Source organism: Cariama cristata, unplaced genomic scaffold (genome assembly GCF_000690535.1).
Source record: "Cariama cristata isolate BGI_N322 unplaced genomic scaffold, ASM69053v1 scaffold2876, whole genome shotgun sequence".
In the NCBI taxonomy this organism is placed as follows: Eukaryota; Metazoa; Chordata; class Aves; order Cariamiformes; family Cariamidae; genus Cariama; species Cariama cristata.
The window spans coordinates 26,291-43,754 of NW_009621362.1; positions in this window are offsets into that span (position 1 = coordinate 26,291).

Genomic DNA, 17,464 nt, shown 5'->3' on the forward strand with positions numbered 1-17,464 from the left:
GAGAGCTCACAGACAAACCCTGTATTTTTTGACACAGAAGAACAGGTACTAAATGGAAACTCTCCTAGCTGTTGTACGGGTCAATACTCCTCAAGAAACCAGATAATCAGGCCACGTTCCTCATTAAATAACCCACAGTATGAGCACCAATATATTTTATTAGCTAGGCGCTGCTAGAGGATGCTCCCACTCCTTTTCTGATCCTGGAAATAGCCTATAACTGCGATTGCAAACTTAAAGAGAAGGGTTAGAAGTGGTGATGTTGGCATAGGGGCTGATAGGCCAGTACAGAAATTGATGGGAAAATAAAAGAAGAGCTTAAAACTACTCCTGTATCTCTCCCATGGCTGGAAGTTTGCATACCTGCAAGATGAAACAGTTGAGCTCAGAAACAGCCATCGGATGAGTTTCATTTGATCCTTTTTCTCACCTGTTTGGATGGCTTCCCAGAATTTCTCTATCTCATATACACTTCTTTTTTTCCCAGATAATCCCCTCAGGCTAGTCCAGAAGTGTCCATTTAGATATCCCTTGAAATAAGCACAATTCACTGACCCTCACCTGTTATGTGCATAAGGGTCATACACAAAGATACATTTACAACATTAACCCTTTTTGCCAAGCACAGCACTCCTTTCAGGATAGGACAGCACGTTTGCAGATGTTTGCCTTTCCTTCAACTGTGTTAAAACCTGTCACCTGTGCTTCCCAAGCAAATCAGACTATTCTGCACTGCAGCCCTGAGCTCATGGTTGCCAATCCTTCTGCAAATTTTCAAGTCACCATATTACATCAGTAAGAACTAATGCTGATGGCTCAAACCTTTGCAAGTCTTGGAGCAATGTTTTTCTTACCCCCAGATCAAAAAGGAGTTAGAAGAAAGGAAAGTGCAAGCCTTATGCCTAAGCTTCGATAAATCTGTTGTCCAAAAGCTGTGGAGCAAGATCCCAGCATCCTCAGAGGTCTCATCCTGACACTGAAACCAGTTAAGTGGCAGGAGGGGGAGCCCACAGAGCACTGGGGTATGTCTGGAGCACTGCAGTCGGCTGCTGCTTCCTCTCTGCCTTGGCAAGACAGACCAGCACATCCCATTGTCTGCTGGGACCACAGAAATATGCATCCTGCCAGGCAGCACATCCCAACTGGATTCCCGAGCTGCTTCTCCCACTCCATGCTGGCCTTGGAAGTTGCCAGTAAAACACAGGAAACCCGTGATAAAAAACAAGCTGATGCCACCCAGTAAAAGAAAATCAACAATTTCCCCAAGAAGGTGGCTCAAAGGGGACTTAGGGTTGTATAGATAATTGGGAGAGACAAATGGCAAACCATAGTTTAGCCCATAACATCTATTCCAAGATGGACCAGGCATTTACACTGGCTCACATCAACCCCCCTTTGGCACTTGGCAGTAAATAAGAAGCAACTGCAATAGCCCTGTGCCCTTTTGAATGTAGAGCTAGATCACTATGTACTAGAGGAACTGTGCCACCCGTTGCCAGTTAATCCTGCTTTAAGGGCCCTACAAGGAAAAACCCCTACAAAGTAATGAGAAACTTACACTAAGCAGAAGGCTCTTTTCTAAAGAGGCAGCTATACTCTGAGGCAAAGCAGGAAAACACACATGGGAAGCTAGAAGCTTCATGCTGCCTGCTTGGTACTTTGAGTCCTATTTTCATGTTTTTATAATTATCACATAATGCATAATGTCATACAAACCAGGAGACGTCAGCTCTGTGCAGAGCCAAACCGAACACGGGCAGGCACTGCACACTCCCTGCGGGAGTCCACGTTCCCGGCCCCATCCCGTGACCACCAGCTACGTCCCCCCCAGCACCCCATGCCACCCCCCCAGAGGCAGCACAGCCCTGCCTAGTGCAAAGCTGCTCCTGCCCTCACAACTGTGCTCATCTGCAAAGCATAATCCCCTCACACTGCATCTAGTGGGTTTAAATGAGGTGTCAGAGCCTTAGGTAGGTCACAGCCTCTCTTGGACACTAACCAGCCTGCAGAGTCATGTTTCCAAGCCAGGCACATGTGCTCTGAGCTTTCTGAATTGAGGGAGCCCAAACACAGCCAGCACCGAGGTCCCCTGCAGGGTCTGGCCAGCATCCTGTCCTCCGGGCACGCGCTCATCCTGGCAGGACACCCATACCCTGCTTTCGTGCCTGTCTCCAGGGCCGATGTGTGCCCCTTCCCAGGACACCAGCCTTGTGAAATCCCCGAGATGACAACTCTCCTTCTCAGGGATATGGGATAACTGAAACTTGTCACACAAACACTTTGCAAAAGGTTAATGAAAAAAAAATACCCTCTCTTTTTCCCCTACCCCTAGCTATTATAAGAATGCATTGCCATACGGATCAGCCAGACAGCGCCTGTCATCCCTGCCTCCCTTTCCTCCTCACTCCCAACAGCTGTGTCCTTTCAGGGCTCCAAGCTCCCTCTCCTGAGGGTCTCTCCCTAGGGCACCCCTCTGGCCCTACGTTCCCCCATTCAGGGATCTTCTCTTCTCCAGTCCCTCTCTCCGCAGTCCCTCTTCCCAGTTCAGACACCTTCCTCGGTGTCTCCCTTGCTCTGCCACAGCACAGGCCAGCAGCTCCCTCAGTGATCATGGTTTCTTTGAGATAGGGCAGATAACATGGGACTGGGACTTTATAAATCTTGGGAGATTTGCTCTGGGCTCATGACAGAGGATGGAGTACCTGTGGTCTGGTCCTCCCCAGTCTGATCGGGCATCCCACACACGCACCCGCTTTGGCTCCAGCACCCTAACACAGGCATGTTCCTATCGTCAGGTTCATTCACACAACAGTCACAGCTATGTTTTTCCATATTAAAAGGGCATACATATGATTTTCATCCTCACACTTGATCCCAACAAGTCAACCTTTGCTCTGCTATCAGAACTAGTTGGCTGAAAGTCAGTCTGTAAAAGCAAAGCCTGCAGCAGTATGCAATTGAGTTTAGCCATGACTGGCAAAAGGCAGTGACGCCGAGAGACTTTTGCAGCAGAACCCATTGAGAAGAATAGAAATTATCCCAGACAGAGCTTTTTCCACAACTGCATGGAAATATCTTTGTTTCTTCAGAACCAAAAGATTTTGTTCTCGCCCCGATCCTGACTTGCAAGATACTTTGCCAAGACAGCAAAATTACAGTGCCCTAGTGCTGTGGGGCAAGGAGGAACAAGAGGAAGGAATAAAGTATCTTTTTTTCCCTCCTATAAGAAAGTATTATAGAAGTAACCAGCTGTGCTGGTGGAGGGGCTCTTCCAGAAGCACTGGCATGCCTTGCAGTTACTAGACTAAATAGATTGTTGGGCTTCTCTCTCCGAAGCTTCTTTACAGAAAAGCTGTACAAAGTAAATATATTCCTTCCAAGGCCAAAACCCTTCCAGCGTCAACTCCCAGCTCGGAGCAGATGTCCGCGGTCGGGCTGCAGAGCCCCCAAGGAGCAGGGGCTTTGCAATGACCAGGTGTCCCCGTCTGCGCGGTGCAGCCCCTGCGGCAGCGCGGGCTGGGGGCAGCTGGTGGAGGCCGGTGGTGTCAGACAGCAGCACGCTAATGAACTGAGAAGCACCAGAGGAAATTCCTCGCTGCGGAGATGGGAATACAACCACCACGCAATCGGGGGCATTTCAGTGACTTAGTGTGAAGCCAAAGAGTTGCTGCATAGCCTTGGGTAAGTGGCTTAATTTTTTAAGAGGCAGGGTTGAGCAGTACAGCAGGTCTCCGAAGAAATCTGCTCTATTACTGGCTCTGGGAAGGAGTGTCCTTTGTCAGAGGAATAAACTGCGATTTATTATTAGAGATACGTTAGAGAAAGAAATAGGATTCAGCACTGCTAAGGTTGCTTCTAAGTCTGAAGCAGGAAAAAGCTCGAGGCTGAGTTAGGACCCCTCCTCCTGCACTATGTGTGAACCGATGAAGATCAACTTAGGAACTTCTCTGCTCCCTGTTCCCCAGTTCCTCCGACACAGCACTCATCGCTGCTCACAGTGCTGTGCACCATCCAGAGGCGCAGCATAAACACCAAAGCACCAGTCTTTCACTTCAGGGAACCCGATTTCACGTGATCCCAAGTGCAGAGTGAACTGTAAGGAAATCCATCTTGATGCAAATAAAACAAGAGGCCAGTTCATTCACAGGACACATACAAAAGGAAAAAGCCAGCAGTCTGTACACCAATCTCTTTTTTCACTGCTTTTAAGAAACTTGCAACATCAGGCAAAATTGGAGCTTTAATCCAACAGCAATGAAATCGCCTTTCACAAAAAAACCTCTGCCTGCATCTGAACTCTGCCTGCATCTGGTGGCTGAGAACATTGCCAAGGCTTTAACCCTCTGATATTAACAGAAAGAGATATTGATGAGTGTTCCTCTGGCGAAGGAAACCAAATGGTGTTTTTAACTTCAGTGGATTCTTTACAGATTTTCAATTCCTTAGCAAGGCTGTTGCTCCAGACTGGAGTGTAATTGAGATGCATTAGCCATTCACTCAAAAACTTTCCCAGGAACACATGTGCACACACACAGACTATGCATTCAGATATAAATACATACCGTACCTGCACATGCATTAAGCTGCTCTTCATGGGCTGTTTGGACATTTCCGCTGCCAGCTCGGCTGCTCAGTCAATCATGGCACTCAACACTGCCAGCTCAACATGACAAATAAAGCAAACAGAAAACCAGCTCATCACTCCTGAATATCTGACCACAGCCACAAAAAGCAGATGAGGGTCTTTTAAGGACCAGTCTTCATGAAAGACAAGGATACTGGGTGTTTTCACCCCAAGAGGGATGGTGAACCTCTTAAAACCAACTCTTTTACAAATGAGTGCAGCAACCTGCTGATGAACCGTTCACTCCACCTCTTCGTCCTGTACTGTCTCCTCACTGGAAAAAGCCACTATCTGTGCCCAGCATAACAGAAAATCTCTCTCCAAAATCTTCCAACCTCCTTTATCATATTAATCTTGACAAAGGCCAAATTCCATCAGTATAGACTGATTGTATTCATAGCATAGCATCTCTTGGGATGAAGAAAGTATATCCTTGAAGGGTTTCAGTTGCATAAAGACCTGAAGCCGTACTGTTGATCTGAGCACACCTTAGCTCTGAAAGGCTGGGATGCTATCCAGATACAGCTTCTGAAACTCTGATTAACTGTGGGTTTTAAAGCAAAGACCTCACTCAGAAAATGGCTGTTCCATGCAAGCAGGGTTTTCCTACAGACTAGAGAAGATGAGGGTCAGTTATACTGGAAATCTTTTAACATAATATTAAAGACTAACTCTAGCCTTTCTTTTAGCCTAGGTAGTGTAAATGGGTTACATTATAGGTGTCTAGTAAGAGGCAGAGGGGGGTGTAAACTCATCTTTCTAGAGTCCTATATGAAGGTAAGAAAAATCATATCCTCCTTGTATGAAAAAGAGAGTGTAACACAAGATGTGCCAAGGATTACTTACATCTCAGAAGGAATGATCCATCAATGAATCTTTCATGAAAGCTAAGCATCTACACCACACAGCATCCACCTCTGCCCATCTGCAGCAGGCAGAACTAATACACAGAAAAGGAAACTGAGGTACAAAAATCTTTTGATTAGCATCTGAAAACATAACCCTGTAACCAAACCAGTATGGCAACCTCATCACTTGTGTGCAAGGAAGGTCTCTTCAGCATGAGAAATTATACCCTTTCCTGGAGAAAAGTAGAAAACTCATTCTTAAGGGAACCAAAGCTTTTTGGACATGGAAATAAACAGTTTAAAACTTACCATTGACAAAACCTCACAGATCTAAACAGGAAAGCTCATTAAAAGATTGTAGAAACAGTAAAACTGATAAACAGAGAGAATTTTATCAACTTTGTACAACAGTCAGTGGCAAAATATTAATCCAAACTTTTAAATGTTTATTTGAAACATCCTTCAGAGGTCCTCAAAATTTTGCTATCAGTTTAAGATGCATCGTTTTATTTCACTTATATTGTCCTCCCCACACACACCCCTTTTAATGAATTGCTAGAGTTGCTTTGACTTTGGCACATGAGGAAGTCTTACATGGCCAAGTGTGTTCAGAAGTCTACGCCCAGCTTAATTTGAAGGTGTTTTATCTGGACATTCAGCCACCGACCCGCTTGCTGTTCAAAGAGGAGGGAAACTGGAGGTCGAACTGGCTTATTCAGAGAGGAAATAGTTCTTCTTCTGAAGCAGCCAGTGAAGTGACCACTTTGATTACCTTCATGTAAAATAACAGGATTTGGCCCAGTCATTATTTTTCCACCGAGCACTTTACAGAAGCCAAGGAAAGCAGTAGTTATATCAACTTGAGACAGCTATCAGGTCACCAGGCATCTTTCCCTTCCAAGTCTCCAAAGCACTGCAGGCTTGGAAGAGCCCTGGTGCAGGTAGGGCAACTGCAAGCATCTGATGTGCGTGTGTCAGCCCCAGCTCAGGCATTTGCACAAGCGAAGGAAGAAACTTGTCTTTTATAGGAAGTTTCAGGGGAACGAAGAAAGAGGTTGAAAACCTGCAAAAGTCATCTCTCAATGTTCAGGGGCTTTACTTCAGCTGCTAACTGCTGTTCCCACACACATTGCACCTGCTCCCTATGTGTCTTCAAGTCATAGATACAGAATTTTCCAACAAAAAGCAAACCTACAGTCTGTTATTCCCTCTGGAGTCAGTAAAACTTCAGAGAGGTCAGAATGTTGTTTTCCTTCCTGCATTTCCAACAGGTTCTCCACTCTTACCTGGGATCAGGACACCACAGCTACTCTGAATTTCACTGCAGTTGCTCACCAAGAACTCAGATCTGCCTGCTCAAAAACACACACCTGCCCTACTCACTGCACGGCTGATTTCCCTCGGCCCCAAGCATGACAGACCATGTGGGACACAGCTGAGCAATTCGGATCGTATCCCACAGAGGGCAATAATACTTCTACCCACTAATTAGGTGCATTTGTCACTGGAGATGATGGAAAAGTGATTAAAGTTGATGAAATAAGAAAAGAAAACCTCTGAAACTAAGACTCACTTACCCCACCCTCAGTTTTGCAGTTTGAGCACTGCAGATGCTGTGCCTGGCAGTCTAGCAGAGGTCAGGTCTGCAGTGAAATGCCCCCTCCCATACAAAAGCCAAATCTTATCACCACAGCCTGAAGGGAGTAGGAATACGGACAGTCTGACTTGAACTAAGCTTTGGAAACCTGAGAAGATTGCAGAGGATTAGTCAGTGGGTAACACAAAACCCAAAAGCCACAATTACCAGCCCAGCAGCAGCCGCTCTGCCCAAATCGCTCTCAGCCATCCCAGCCATTGTATTTGTGGGAAACACCAAGCAGAGAGCACCTGATCCCTCCAGCTACCCCAGAAAGCAACTCCTGGCTGGCTCTGCCCAGGGAAAGGCATACACGGGTTTTTCAGCACTGGCATCTCTTAAAACACACGTCAGGAAACCCACGGGGTGGGCAGCGGGGCAAGGTGGGAGAGGGGTCTGACATACACAGAGTTAAAAACCCTTAGTGAAGGGGAAGGGAAACCAGCCCACATTTATGCCTATTCCTGGATATTAAAGAGCCTTTTAGGCATCTGAGATACTAGGGATCACACTTGCTTGATGCACAAGAGATGCTTTGAAACAGCTACAGCCTTTTTATTCACATAAACTCCCTCTGAGTTGCCTTTTCTTCTCTTTGGGTAGAAGTTTACACTAAGGTTTTATTTGGCTTCAGGGCAAACATGATGCTTTGCAGGAAAGCACTGTCAAACAGACCCCTCTCCTAGACAAGTAATTATGAGAACAAATAGCTCCTTCTTAAACCACAAGAGAGTCTGCCAACCCCTCTCTCTGCTGTTCTCAGCTTCCTGGCTTATAAAGGGTTACGTGCAATCTAAATGAATGGCTTGTCCTTCTCAGGCTGGTTGGGAAGCTGAACAGATTTCAGCTGGCAGCCGGGCAGAGCTGTGCTGCAGACACTCACTGCAGGTTACCCTGTGATGGTAACGGGAGACATCCTGTGCCCTCCCAAAGAGGACTCAGGCAAGTGCAGAGTGGTGTTGCAGCACTGCAGAGCAGGTTTAGAAGTGTCAGGTGCTCCACAAAAAAACCAAACAAGGCAGTTCCTGCCCTGAAGACCCTACAGACTAAATGCAAGATGATGTTACAGGCAAAGATAAATGTGCAGACATATTTTTAAGTAGTAGGATGAACATCTGGATAGGATGCTGTGAGCTAGAGGGCAGTTATGATGCCAGATGTGGGTGCGGCAGTCTGTCCCTGAGTGCAGTTCAAGAAAGTAATTTCCAGCTGTGATCTCCAAGCCCAACTCTTAACTTTCATTTTGACTAAAGTTACGCAGTGCAATGTTATAGATTTGTTGCAAAATCTCAGTGTTTTCCACTTGTTTTCATAAATCCATGTGGAACGTCCCTACTGCTTCAGTTTTACCTACAGTTCTACTATTGTCTTTGTCAAACAGGCCTGACCTCTACCTCACTTACCTAAGAATAGCCAGCGTAGGTCAAAATCCACTGGATTTGGGGGGGTTCAGTGCTAAACCATAAAGTGTTGCCAGCTCCATAGATCCCCGGAAGGATAGCCAAAACCAGCACACAAGATGTCATAGCCTTACACTTAAGACTGAATAGAACTTTACAAAGCAGGAGGATTTCAAAAAAGGATCTACGACCTGCAGTGAGATTAGATAACCCACTTCAGCCAAATGAGCAGGATGGGGAGAACCAGTCTTTCATATTACAAGGTCACCCAGTGTTGCATGAAGCCCCTTCTATCAGGTATGAAATTGAGGTGTTACACTGCTTTATAGATGGGTGATACTCAGACTCTGAAATCCCTACTTGCAGCAAGCACTAGTTATGAGTGGTGTCAATGAAGTTTAGGGCAGTTCTTAAGAAATAATGTGTAATCTGATGTCAGCTAAACTATCAAAGCCTGGCTCTTTGCTTTTACTGGCCAGCAAGTGCAAAAAAAAGCTGCTGACGTTCAAAGAGGGAATCCTAGATTTAGTAGGGAAAAAAATAAATCACACAGCAGCCATTCATTAAGGGAGTTAAAAGTCTTCCCCAGAGCTGTATGACTCCTCAGAGAGCAAATGATCACATGTTTTCAGAGGTATCTGATGAATTCTCTATTTTTGTGCACTTCATTTTCTAACTCTGCTACCCAGAATGCCCTTTTTCCCCCCCAAGAAAAACTGTAGCCATAAGGTTGAACACAGAGAGAACGGATGAAAAAAAGAGGGGTCATTTCAGGGAGACATCCAACAGTTCAGCTGTTCCTCATAATGCACCTCAACTATTAGGACTTCGTCTAACCATGCCCCTATACATGCCTGGAGCATTCCTTACAGGAGCACCAGGAATCGTTTTCCTGTTCCAGCAATGAGTCACAGTAGTAGTTCAGCCTCAAATAGCCATCAGCTTCATATGTTTTAAAACTGATGCACGTGCTGGAGACTCTTCTGGGATTTGCAGCCATTCTTACTTGCAAAACATCTCGAGATTCTCACTTCCCATGACCTCTGAGGCTTCTGACAGAGCATGCCTGTCTGTGGCCTCTGGTGCAGAACAGCACAAGTAGAAAAGACGTGAGCAGAGACAGGACCATCTTCAAAATAAAGGTGTAATGGAGAGATAACAGGATGAATAGGAGCGAGGGAAGTGAGGGAGAGGAGTTGTGTCTTATGTTATACTTGATGGCTTGCCAAACAACATGAATGCTTAGCAAGACATGCCTTATGATCTGGCTCTTGATCAGAACAAAACTCATATCCAGCCTTGGAAACAGGGCAGTATCCAAAACCATGAGACTAGGTTATTGTCATTCACATTTGCTTGCTGAACTTTACTCAGAAATGTACAGGCCCTATTTCTAGAAAAAAGGGGAGATCTCTCCTCTTTCTTTGCATGAAGGTAGCATGAGAATGGGGGAAAAAACCCTTCACCCTTTCAAGATGTGGTTTGCAAATCACCTCTGTATCTGAGAAGCTCTGGATGAGTAAATATTAGTAATCGTCTCTCTGCCTTGGCCAGAAGAAAATGAAGAGGTAGGAGGACAAAATGAACCCTTGTGTTGAAATCATGGAAGAGTTTTGCCTCTGCCTTGCAGTCCAACACACCCATCTTGGCATGCACACAGCACCCAGACAAGTACTCTTGCTCCTCATTTTCTTCCTGATGAGACTATCCATTGGCAGTGGAGCAGGATGGATTCAGGAGGATGAAGGGGTATGCTGGCCATACACCCCATCTGTATCACTAGAAAGAGCTGGTCGCATGGGAAAAACGAGAACACATTCCACTGATGCAATCAAAAAAATATTGACCTCATTGGGACCTAACATTGGTGGTGTTATGATATTGGGGTGAAAAGTGTCTATTTATCCTCCTTTCATTTCTTGTTAAAAAGCATAGCCTATGTCAGAGCTGAGGAGAGCTGCAACACAGAGGAGACATTATTCTCAGCTTTGGATTAAGATCAGTATTTTAATGAAAGCACTTATTAGCCCCAGCTGGGGCTCAATTTTCCAGTGAGTTGGGAAAAAAAAAATATATTGCCCTGGCCATTCTTCTCTGGGGATTGTGCAGAGACATCTGAGAGTATCAATTACTGATCATAATACTCTATTGGAAACGAACAGCTGGGGAAAAGCCACTGGCTGGAAATGACTGGATTGCTTTACATTTTAAAGTATAGTTCTTGGCTATACGGTGTCTATTTTTTTCCCACTCTGGGATCCCGACTCCTCTCAACGGGCTGCAGTAACCCTGCCCTTGCCACCCTCTCACACCAGTGCCACCTCACCAACCATCAGAGGAGGCTCAGCTCTCTGCAGAGACCGCAGTTGGCCTTGGGCTGCCCGACGCGTGGAGTTGAGCACAGCCTTGGGGTTACCCCTACGGGCTGTGCATAGCGATCACAGCCACCCAAACCCCCTCCTTAGGGAGAGGGACGCTCTGTCTACCCTGTCTCCCAAAAGCCACAGCAATCCAAATGGCCTCTGGACCATTCATGTGCCAACGCAGGGAGACCTGCCGGTGTAATTCCTGACTTCAGGTCCATCCCAGAGCCTTAACTCTGAATTCACATGCATTCACTACTGCCCTGTGGGAAGAGGGAGGGTTGCCCAGGGATTAAAAGCAATCTCCTGCTGCCAAGGTCTGCCGCCGCACCGCAGCGGTCCCTGCACTCCGATGGGAGTGTCCTGTCACCCAGGCAGGGCAAGGGTGACAAATGGAACTCGCTGCCATATCAATAACTTGGTTTTGACAAAACTGCTGTGTGGGAAGGGAAATATTATTCAGCCAGCTGAGCATACGGGTCTCTTCCTTCCTCCTGCAGTTATGGGGTGGAGAAATGACTACAGTGACACAAGGTTACTCCTGGAGAACACGGATGCTAATGTGCCTTCTTTGAACATTTGTACCAAGTTGTGATTTAGGCACCCAGGCCTCGTTGAAAGAGGCTCAGGAAGATTTGCAACTTAATGCAGTGACAAAAGGAAGGTGAGTGAGCAACGATGCAGGGGGGCGGCAATTGTGCAGAGGTGTCTGCATGTCCTTGTGTGCATAGAGAGATTTGCACTGGACGTATGGAGGAAGACAGACCCTGAGCTGGGAGGTTGCAGTGTGAACTAAAAGTTGATGCCATCTCCATACCTTATACAATGGCTGATCCAGAAATGGACGAAATTAGAGGAGAGCTGGGGGAAGCTGTTATTTCAAAGTTAAACATCATAAAATGCGTAAGAGGTTCCTAACAAGGGGCCGATCTCTGCCTTTTTCAGCAAGGAGGGTATGGAGATGCACGTGCGTGATGTTACATTTACAAAAGAACTGGCACGAGGGTACAGTGGCCAACAGCAGCGGGCGTGCGGGTGGGATGTGTGCAGAGCCACCAGCGTTTCCCTCATGGCCCCCAAGGGTGGAGGGGGTGGCAGGACTTCACTGGTGCCCTGAGGGATTGAACAAGGGGTGCAGGGAGAGACGTCCACAGATGTCTGCCAGCAATTTGTGGAAGAGTTTAAAGCTGTCTTCACGTGAACAGCTGCACTGAACCATAATGGATGGTCACTCTCAAAGGCAAACTGTAAATTTCCCAACAGAATAGGCTCTGTCTGTGTCTGTGTGTGTGTGTGTGTAAACCACATGTTTCCCTGGGGCTGGGGGCTGCGGAGGGGACAGAGGGGACGGGAGGGGAAGCCCACTCCAGCAGTTGCCAGGTTGAAAGTTTCACATTCTTTCAGTTGTAGTAGCTAGAGTTATTTTTCTCCACTTGGAATTTCAGTTCTGAGTGGATTTTATCAGAATATCGAATCAATAAAATGCTCTGTCTGGGAACCTGTTCTCTAAATGCCATGGAAAAAAAAATCCTCAAGCTCCAGGAGCTGGTCTCCAGCTAGCCTGGGACCAGGTAGCTCAGGAGTTTCACAAGGAAGGAAAGGAAATCACAGGCATGTTGGCCTTGAGAATTGTGCTACTGCTTGAGATTTGATTAACTTTTTTATTCCCCTCATCATCCCCACAAGCAGTTCATCCTAGCTGAACTGGGAGCCCAGTTCTTTGCAGGGAACAGAAGAGAATATGCATGAAAGCCAAACCTTGAAGGCCTTTCCCACCCTTTAAAAGAGCAAAAAATCCTTACTGCTGGCCCTACACTATTTTCACAGCCCTGTGATAACACAGGGGCTGAAGAGGCACCTATTCAGACGCAAAGCCCAGCCAGTCTAACATGACAAATTACATCTCCCACAAGCACCCTCCAGCCAGGGACACGGTGCAGTGCCCACAGCTGCTCTAAGCCCAAAGGCAGATGCTAATCATCATCTCATGGAAACAAGCAATGAGCACCTGAAAAGAAACCGAGTCCGAGCATCACACAGACCAGCCATTCAGCTCAGGCCAGTCCCATTAGATTTGGTTGACAAAAAGAATCCAACGTGCACATTTATAATTTGCCAAAAAAAAAAAAAAAGGAAGAAAAGCTTTCCCTTCTGAATGGAGAGTTTCTGTGGCCCAGCCTCCCTCCTTGTCAGCAGACAGGGTGGAATTCCCAGGCTACGGGGGAGATCTCCTGGGGCTGATCATGTTCTTAAAGGCATGTTCCCAATCAAGAAGGCTGGGATGAGGCATAATAATTGCATAGGCTTCCTGAGAACTGGCTTAATATCCCTTAAGACTGATTTAACCTAGTTTTTCATTCTGCTTTCACATCAAAAAATAAAGATCTGTCTATATCTTGATATACTGCAAACCAGGAAATGGAGGCGTATGGTATATCTCATCCTCCTCTGCCTGGAGCTCTCTGAGGCACACTGCCAAGGCAGAGCCGCCTTTGCTTTTGCAGACACTTCCATTGTGTCAGCAAAGCTGTGCCGATTAACACTGGTGAGAAAGAGAAACTAGTGGCCTGTTAAAGGTCTGAGAGTCAGGAGCCATCTAATCCTGTGCTGGCATGGGCTTTTATGTCCTTGAAATTCATGGATGATAATTAGTATCATTGCTAGCCCACATTACACACCTGTTGGTCTGTAAAGACAAATGAGGACAGAAAGTTTTATAGGCTCCAAGCCATAGCTGACTACAATTACCATTAAGGCAAGGATACAGGGAAACATGCCTATATTATTGCACAAGTGCCAGTCTTGTACTTACCTTTGGAGTCTCTGGAGCACCTTGAGGCAGCCCCAACATCCAGAGGCACACGCTGGCATTTCCCTTTCCAGCTGAGCTCAGGCTGTCGACCCTCTGGCAGGTAATCCCATGAGGTGCTGGGAAAGACCCCAGACCGCTGCGTCTGCCTGATGCTGTACATGTGCCGTCACTGCCAGTCCAGATGGAAGAGACAGAGGTTATCAGCTCCAAGTCTGCCAGAGAACCTGCCTGCAGCAGATACCCATGCTGCTAAGGGCACTTAAAAGCAGAGGGCAGACCCATGGTTCCATCCCAAGGGACCAGCTGGGTAAATCCCAGCGAGTATCCAGAGATAAATAGTGCAGTCTGGCCGCAATTCCGCACAGCAGCATAGATGCAGACACACTAGTCTGGCTTGCTTGCAGAAACACTGGGCTTTTCTGTACCACAAGAATGGGGTAAGCCTTTTCTGTAGGGAGAGCCACCAGTCCCCGCTTTAGCATTAGTACAGACCATGCTGGACTGGTGTCAGAAGTGAGCTGGTTGCTGTAAAGTTATCTTTAGACTGTACTGCACATGATTATAGAGAGTCTGTAATCGTAACTGGCCTTCTTCATTACAACTGCTTTTAGTCCTGTAATAAATGAATGTTCTACAGAGCAAGACACAATTATTTTACATTGAATGCTGCCAGTTTAGATTCCTGATTCCAGCTTTAAAACTACAGATCTTTAACAGCAGAGTAAAAAGCTAACTCTGAGGTCTGTAATAACACATACCTTATAACTGAACTGCAAACGTACTCACAAAGACTACGCAGCATCGTCATGGTACAATATATTTGGTAGATTGCCTTCCATCACTCAGCTGGCTCAGCATGGCAGACATGTCTGTGTGACAACTGGGCAAGTCATGTTTGATGCCACATGTTTGTGACACAACAGGGCATTTTCAAAGCCCAAAGTGTAAATGTCGTCTAAAAAAAAAAAAAAAAAAGAGGCGCAGATGAATTAAATTATGGGACTTAGGGTCATGAATTGCGCCTCTGAGCCATCCTACTGAATACTAATGCTCCTCAGCCAAGCACAATCCCACATAAAGCCGCACCTTGTCTGGCTCAAGCAGCCACGCGAGCCTCGAATTCCCCTTGGCTCCCTTAGATCCAAGGTGGGAGAAAACAATGGTCCCTTAAAACACTTGGGACCAATTCCCAGGTTTCTTACTCATTCTGAGCTCAGCTCTTACTCCTGCTGCAGGCAGTGGCAGCTTTACCTGAGCTTATAGCACCAGAGTCCAGACTTTGACTGCTCTAGAGGTCACTGCCTCCAGCAAGAAATCAGCTCCAAGTCCAACAGCCTCACTGAATTTTGCTGGAATCATTCTCTGCTCTTTGATGCAGGGCTGCATCCCACTGTCTACAACAGCTCACGCAAAGATAGGGCAACGTAAGACATAACAGGCAGTTTCTATCAGTCTCTTTAAGCAGATGTGGGTGAGCGCAGGCTTCACTACAGAAACTCTACAGGCCACATTTTTGGCAGATTCTGGGCTATATAAACAAATAGGCAACATGACCTGAGCTCCCATAAATTTCCTGAAAATCCTTAATGACTCTAAAGACTTAATAAAGTGTTTCACAGCAGAGGCAGCAGCCAGTAATTATGGTTTTGGAATCTGTGAAGTAGCAAGCTGAAGTCCAGCTCTGTGATTGAAAATGCAAGCAGTAATAATAGCTCTTTCAGAGCACAACACACTTCTTTTGCCATCATATACCCTGCTCTGTGAGCTGGTTTGTCCCTAGCCAAGCGTGCTGTCAGCAGAAGCTTTAATCAAAGGGCAAAATACATTAAATATAGAGACAAATTCTTGCAGATGGAGTTGCAAAGCATTGTGAAAGTGTAAACTGTGTGTTGGAAGACCATGATTTAGCAAAAATTATAAGGAGTCAGCTACAGGCTCTAAAAGCCAGTCTTCTACTGGAAGTAGGATGTTCAGGAAAGGTTTGGGACCTGCCATCATGCGAAAGCATTGTCACTGAGGTACCCTGCTCCCAGGATCCATACATCAGAGCACCAACACCACGTCTGCATGCAGGTGGATGCACATTAGCTGAAGTAGAGTTAAAAGAGGGGAATGAGAGAGAGGGGTTGCAGCTCCCGCAGACACTCCTCCAGATTCAAGGGCAGCCGCTGACCCTCACTGGTCATTCAGATCATCATGACTCTGGGAAAGGCACTCCCAACAATTAGACATAGGGAAACACAGCCTCACGCATTGCTTGGAAAAGCCGTCAGTCCCAACTTACTCATTTATCACATTGCTCTGACTGCATTAAAAATGTTTTCCATCAGCACTTTGGTCATCTTTTTGCCCTTATACGTGACGCTGGTAGCAAAGCCCCTCTTTAAAGCCTACTGAAGGATTTCAAAAGAAAGCAAGCCTGTTAGTTTTTCCTTTTGCCTGTCATTATGCAAGAGTAGTGCTTGAGATCCAAGTTGCTATTAAAAAAGAGGACTAAGTTAAGCTCTTGCTTGATGTCTCTAGAGATGCATCAGTCAGTGCTTTTTTACACATTCCTTTTACAGCAACAGGAAAGTTTGTATATCAACCCATCTACAGCTATTCAACTGTAAAATCCCTTAGAACTACATCAATCCACAAAAGAGCAATCAAACTCCTTTGAAACTTCTGCAGTTAGGCAGTAGAGAAGAATTTGATCTTTAATGCCTTAATCATAGAGATGGCCACAGGACAGCCCACACCACATACGGGTGAAGAAGAAAAGTTAAGATAAAGGGAACTTCAAGGAAACAGAACTGAAATGCAGTGAGCCTTATACTGCCAGCCATTGTGTTAGACTACTTCTGGCGAGTGTCCCATTTCACAGATCATTGCAGAATTTGTTAGTTGTTTCTACAAATTTAGAAAAAAATTATCTCATATGCCTACTGCAATCAGTAATGTGCTAAAGCAAGTAAACACCACAGTTGTTAATGTTTCCAGAGATCTTTCCATTTCATTGGTTCAATCTGTAGAACAAGAATGTAAATAGCTTAGATTACTTATCTCATTAAAAAAAAGACCTCTCAATTTTGCAGCTATGCAGCCTGCGATCTGCACAGGCAGCCCTGGGATACTACTGAATAATAAAACCTTCAGTTCTTCTTTAGCAAAACAGATGAAGTTTTTTACTTGTTCTTCTCTTGCTGATGTTTTTGGAAAATACGGAAAGGAAAAAATTGTCAGACAAAAATAGTCTATGTTTCACTTCAAACCAATCACCAAGGACCTGGACCCAAAGCCCACTGAAGTCAGTGGAAAGATTCCTCCTGACTTCCACAGGGTTTGGCTCAGACCCACACGAATGCGCTTCTCGCAGGTGTAAGTTTACATGTTTCTTTTTAAATTGCCTGAACAAAGACTGCCCTCAAGAACCATCTTAACCACAGCTGCATTCGTCTCTAACATGGAGCTTCCACCCTGCCTTCAGCAATGTTGCTGGTCCAGAGCCAAATCTCCAAGCCAGCACATCCCTCTATCTTCTTCTCCAAACCTGTCATTTTCCTATGGCCCACATTTCTAAGTGTCCAGATGCATAGATCTGGCCTGTCTCTCCCTCTCATTTTTTTGCCTACATGGCTAACACCAGTGCCACCCAAGCACCTGCGTAACCATCGGAGATTACCCAAGAACTGCAGAATTAACCTCCCGCATCCCCCTGGGAGCATCCCTTGGGAGATGGGTCTGCTTTCTGCTGCTGGCTGGGAGGACCGGGCAGGGAAAGCAGAGCACGTGTGCAACG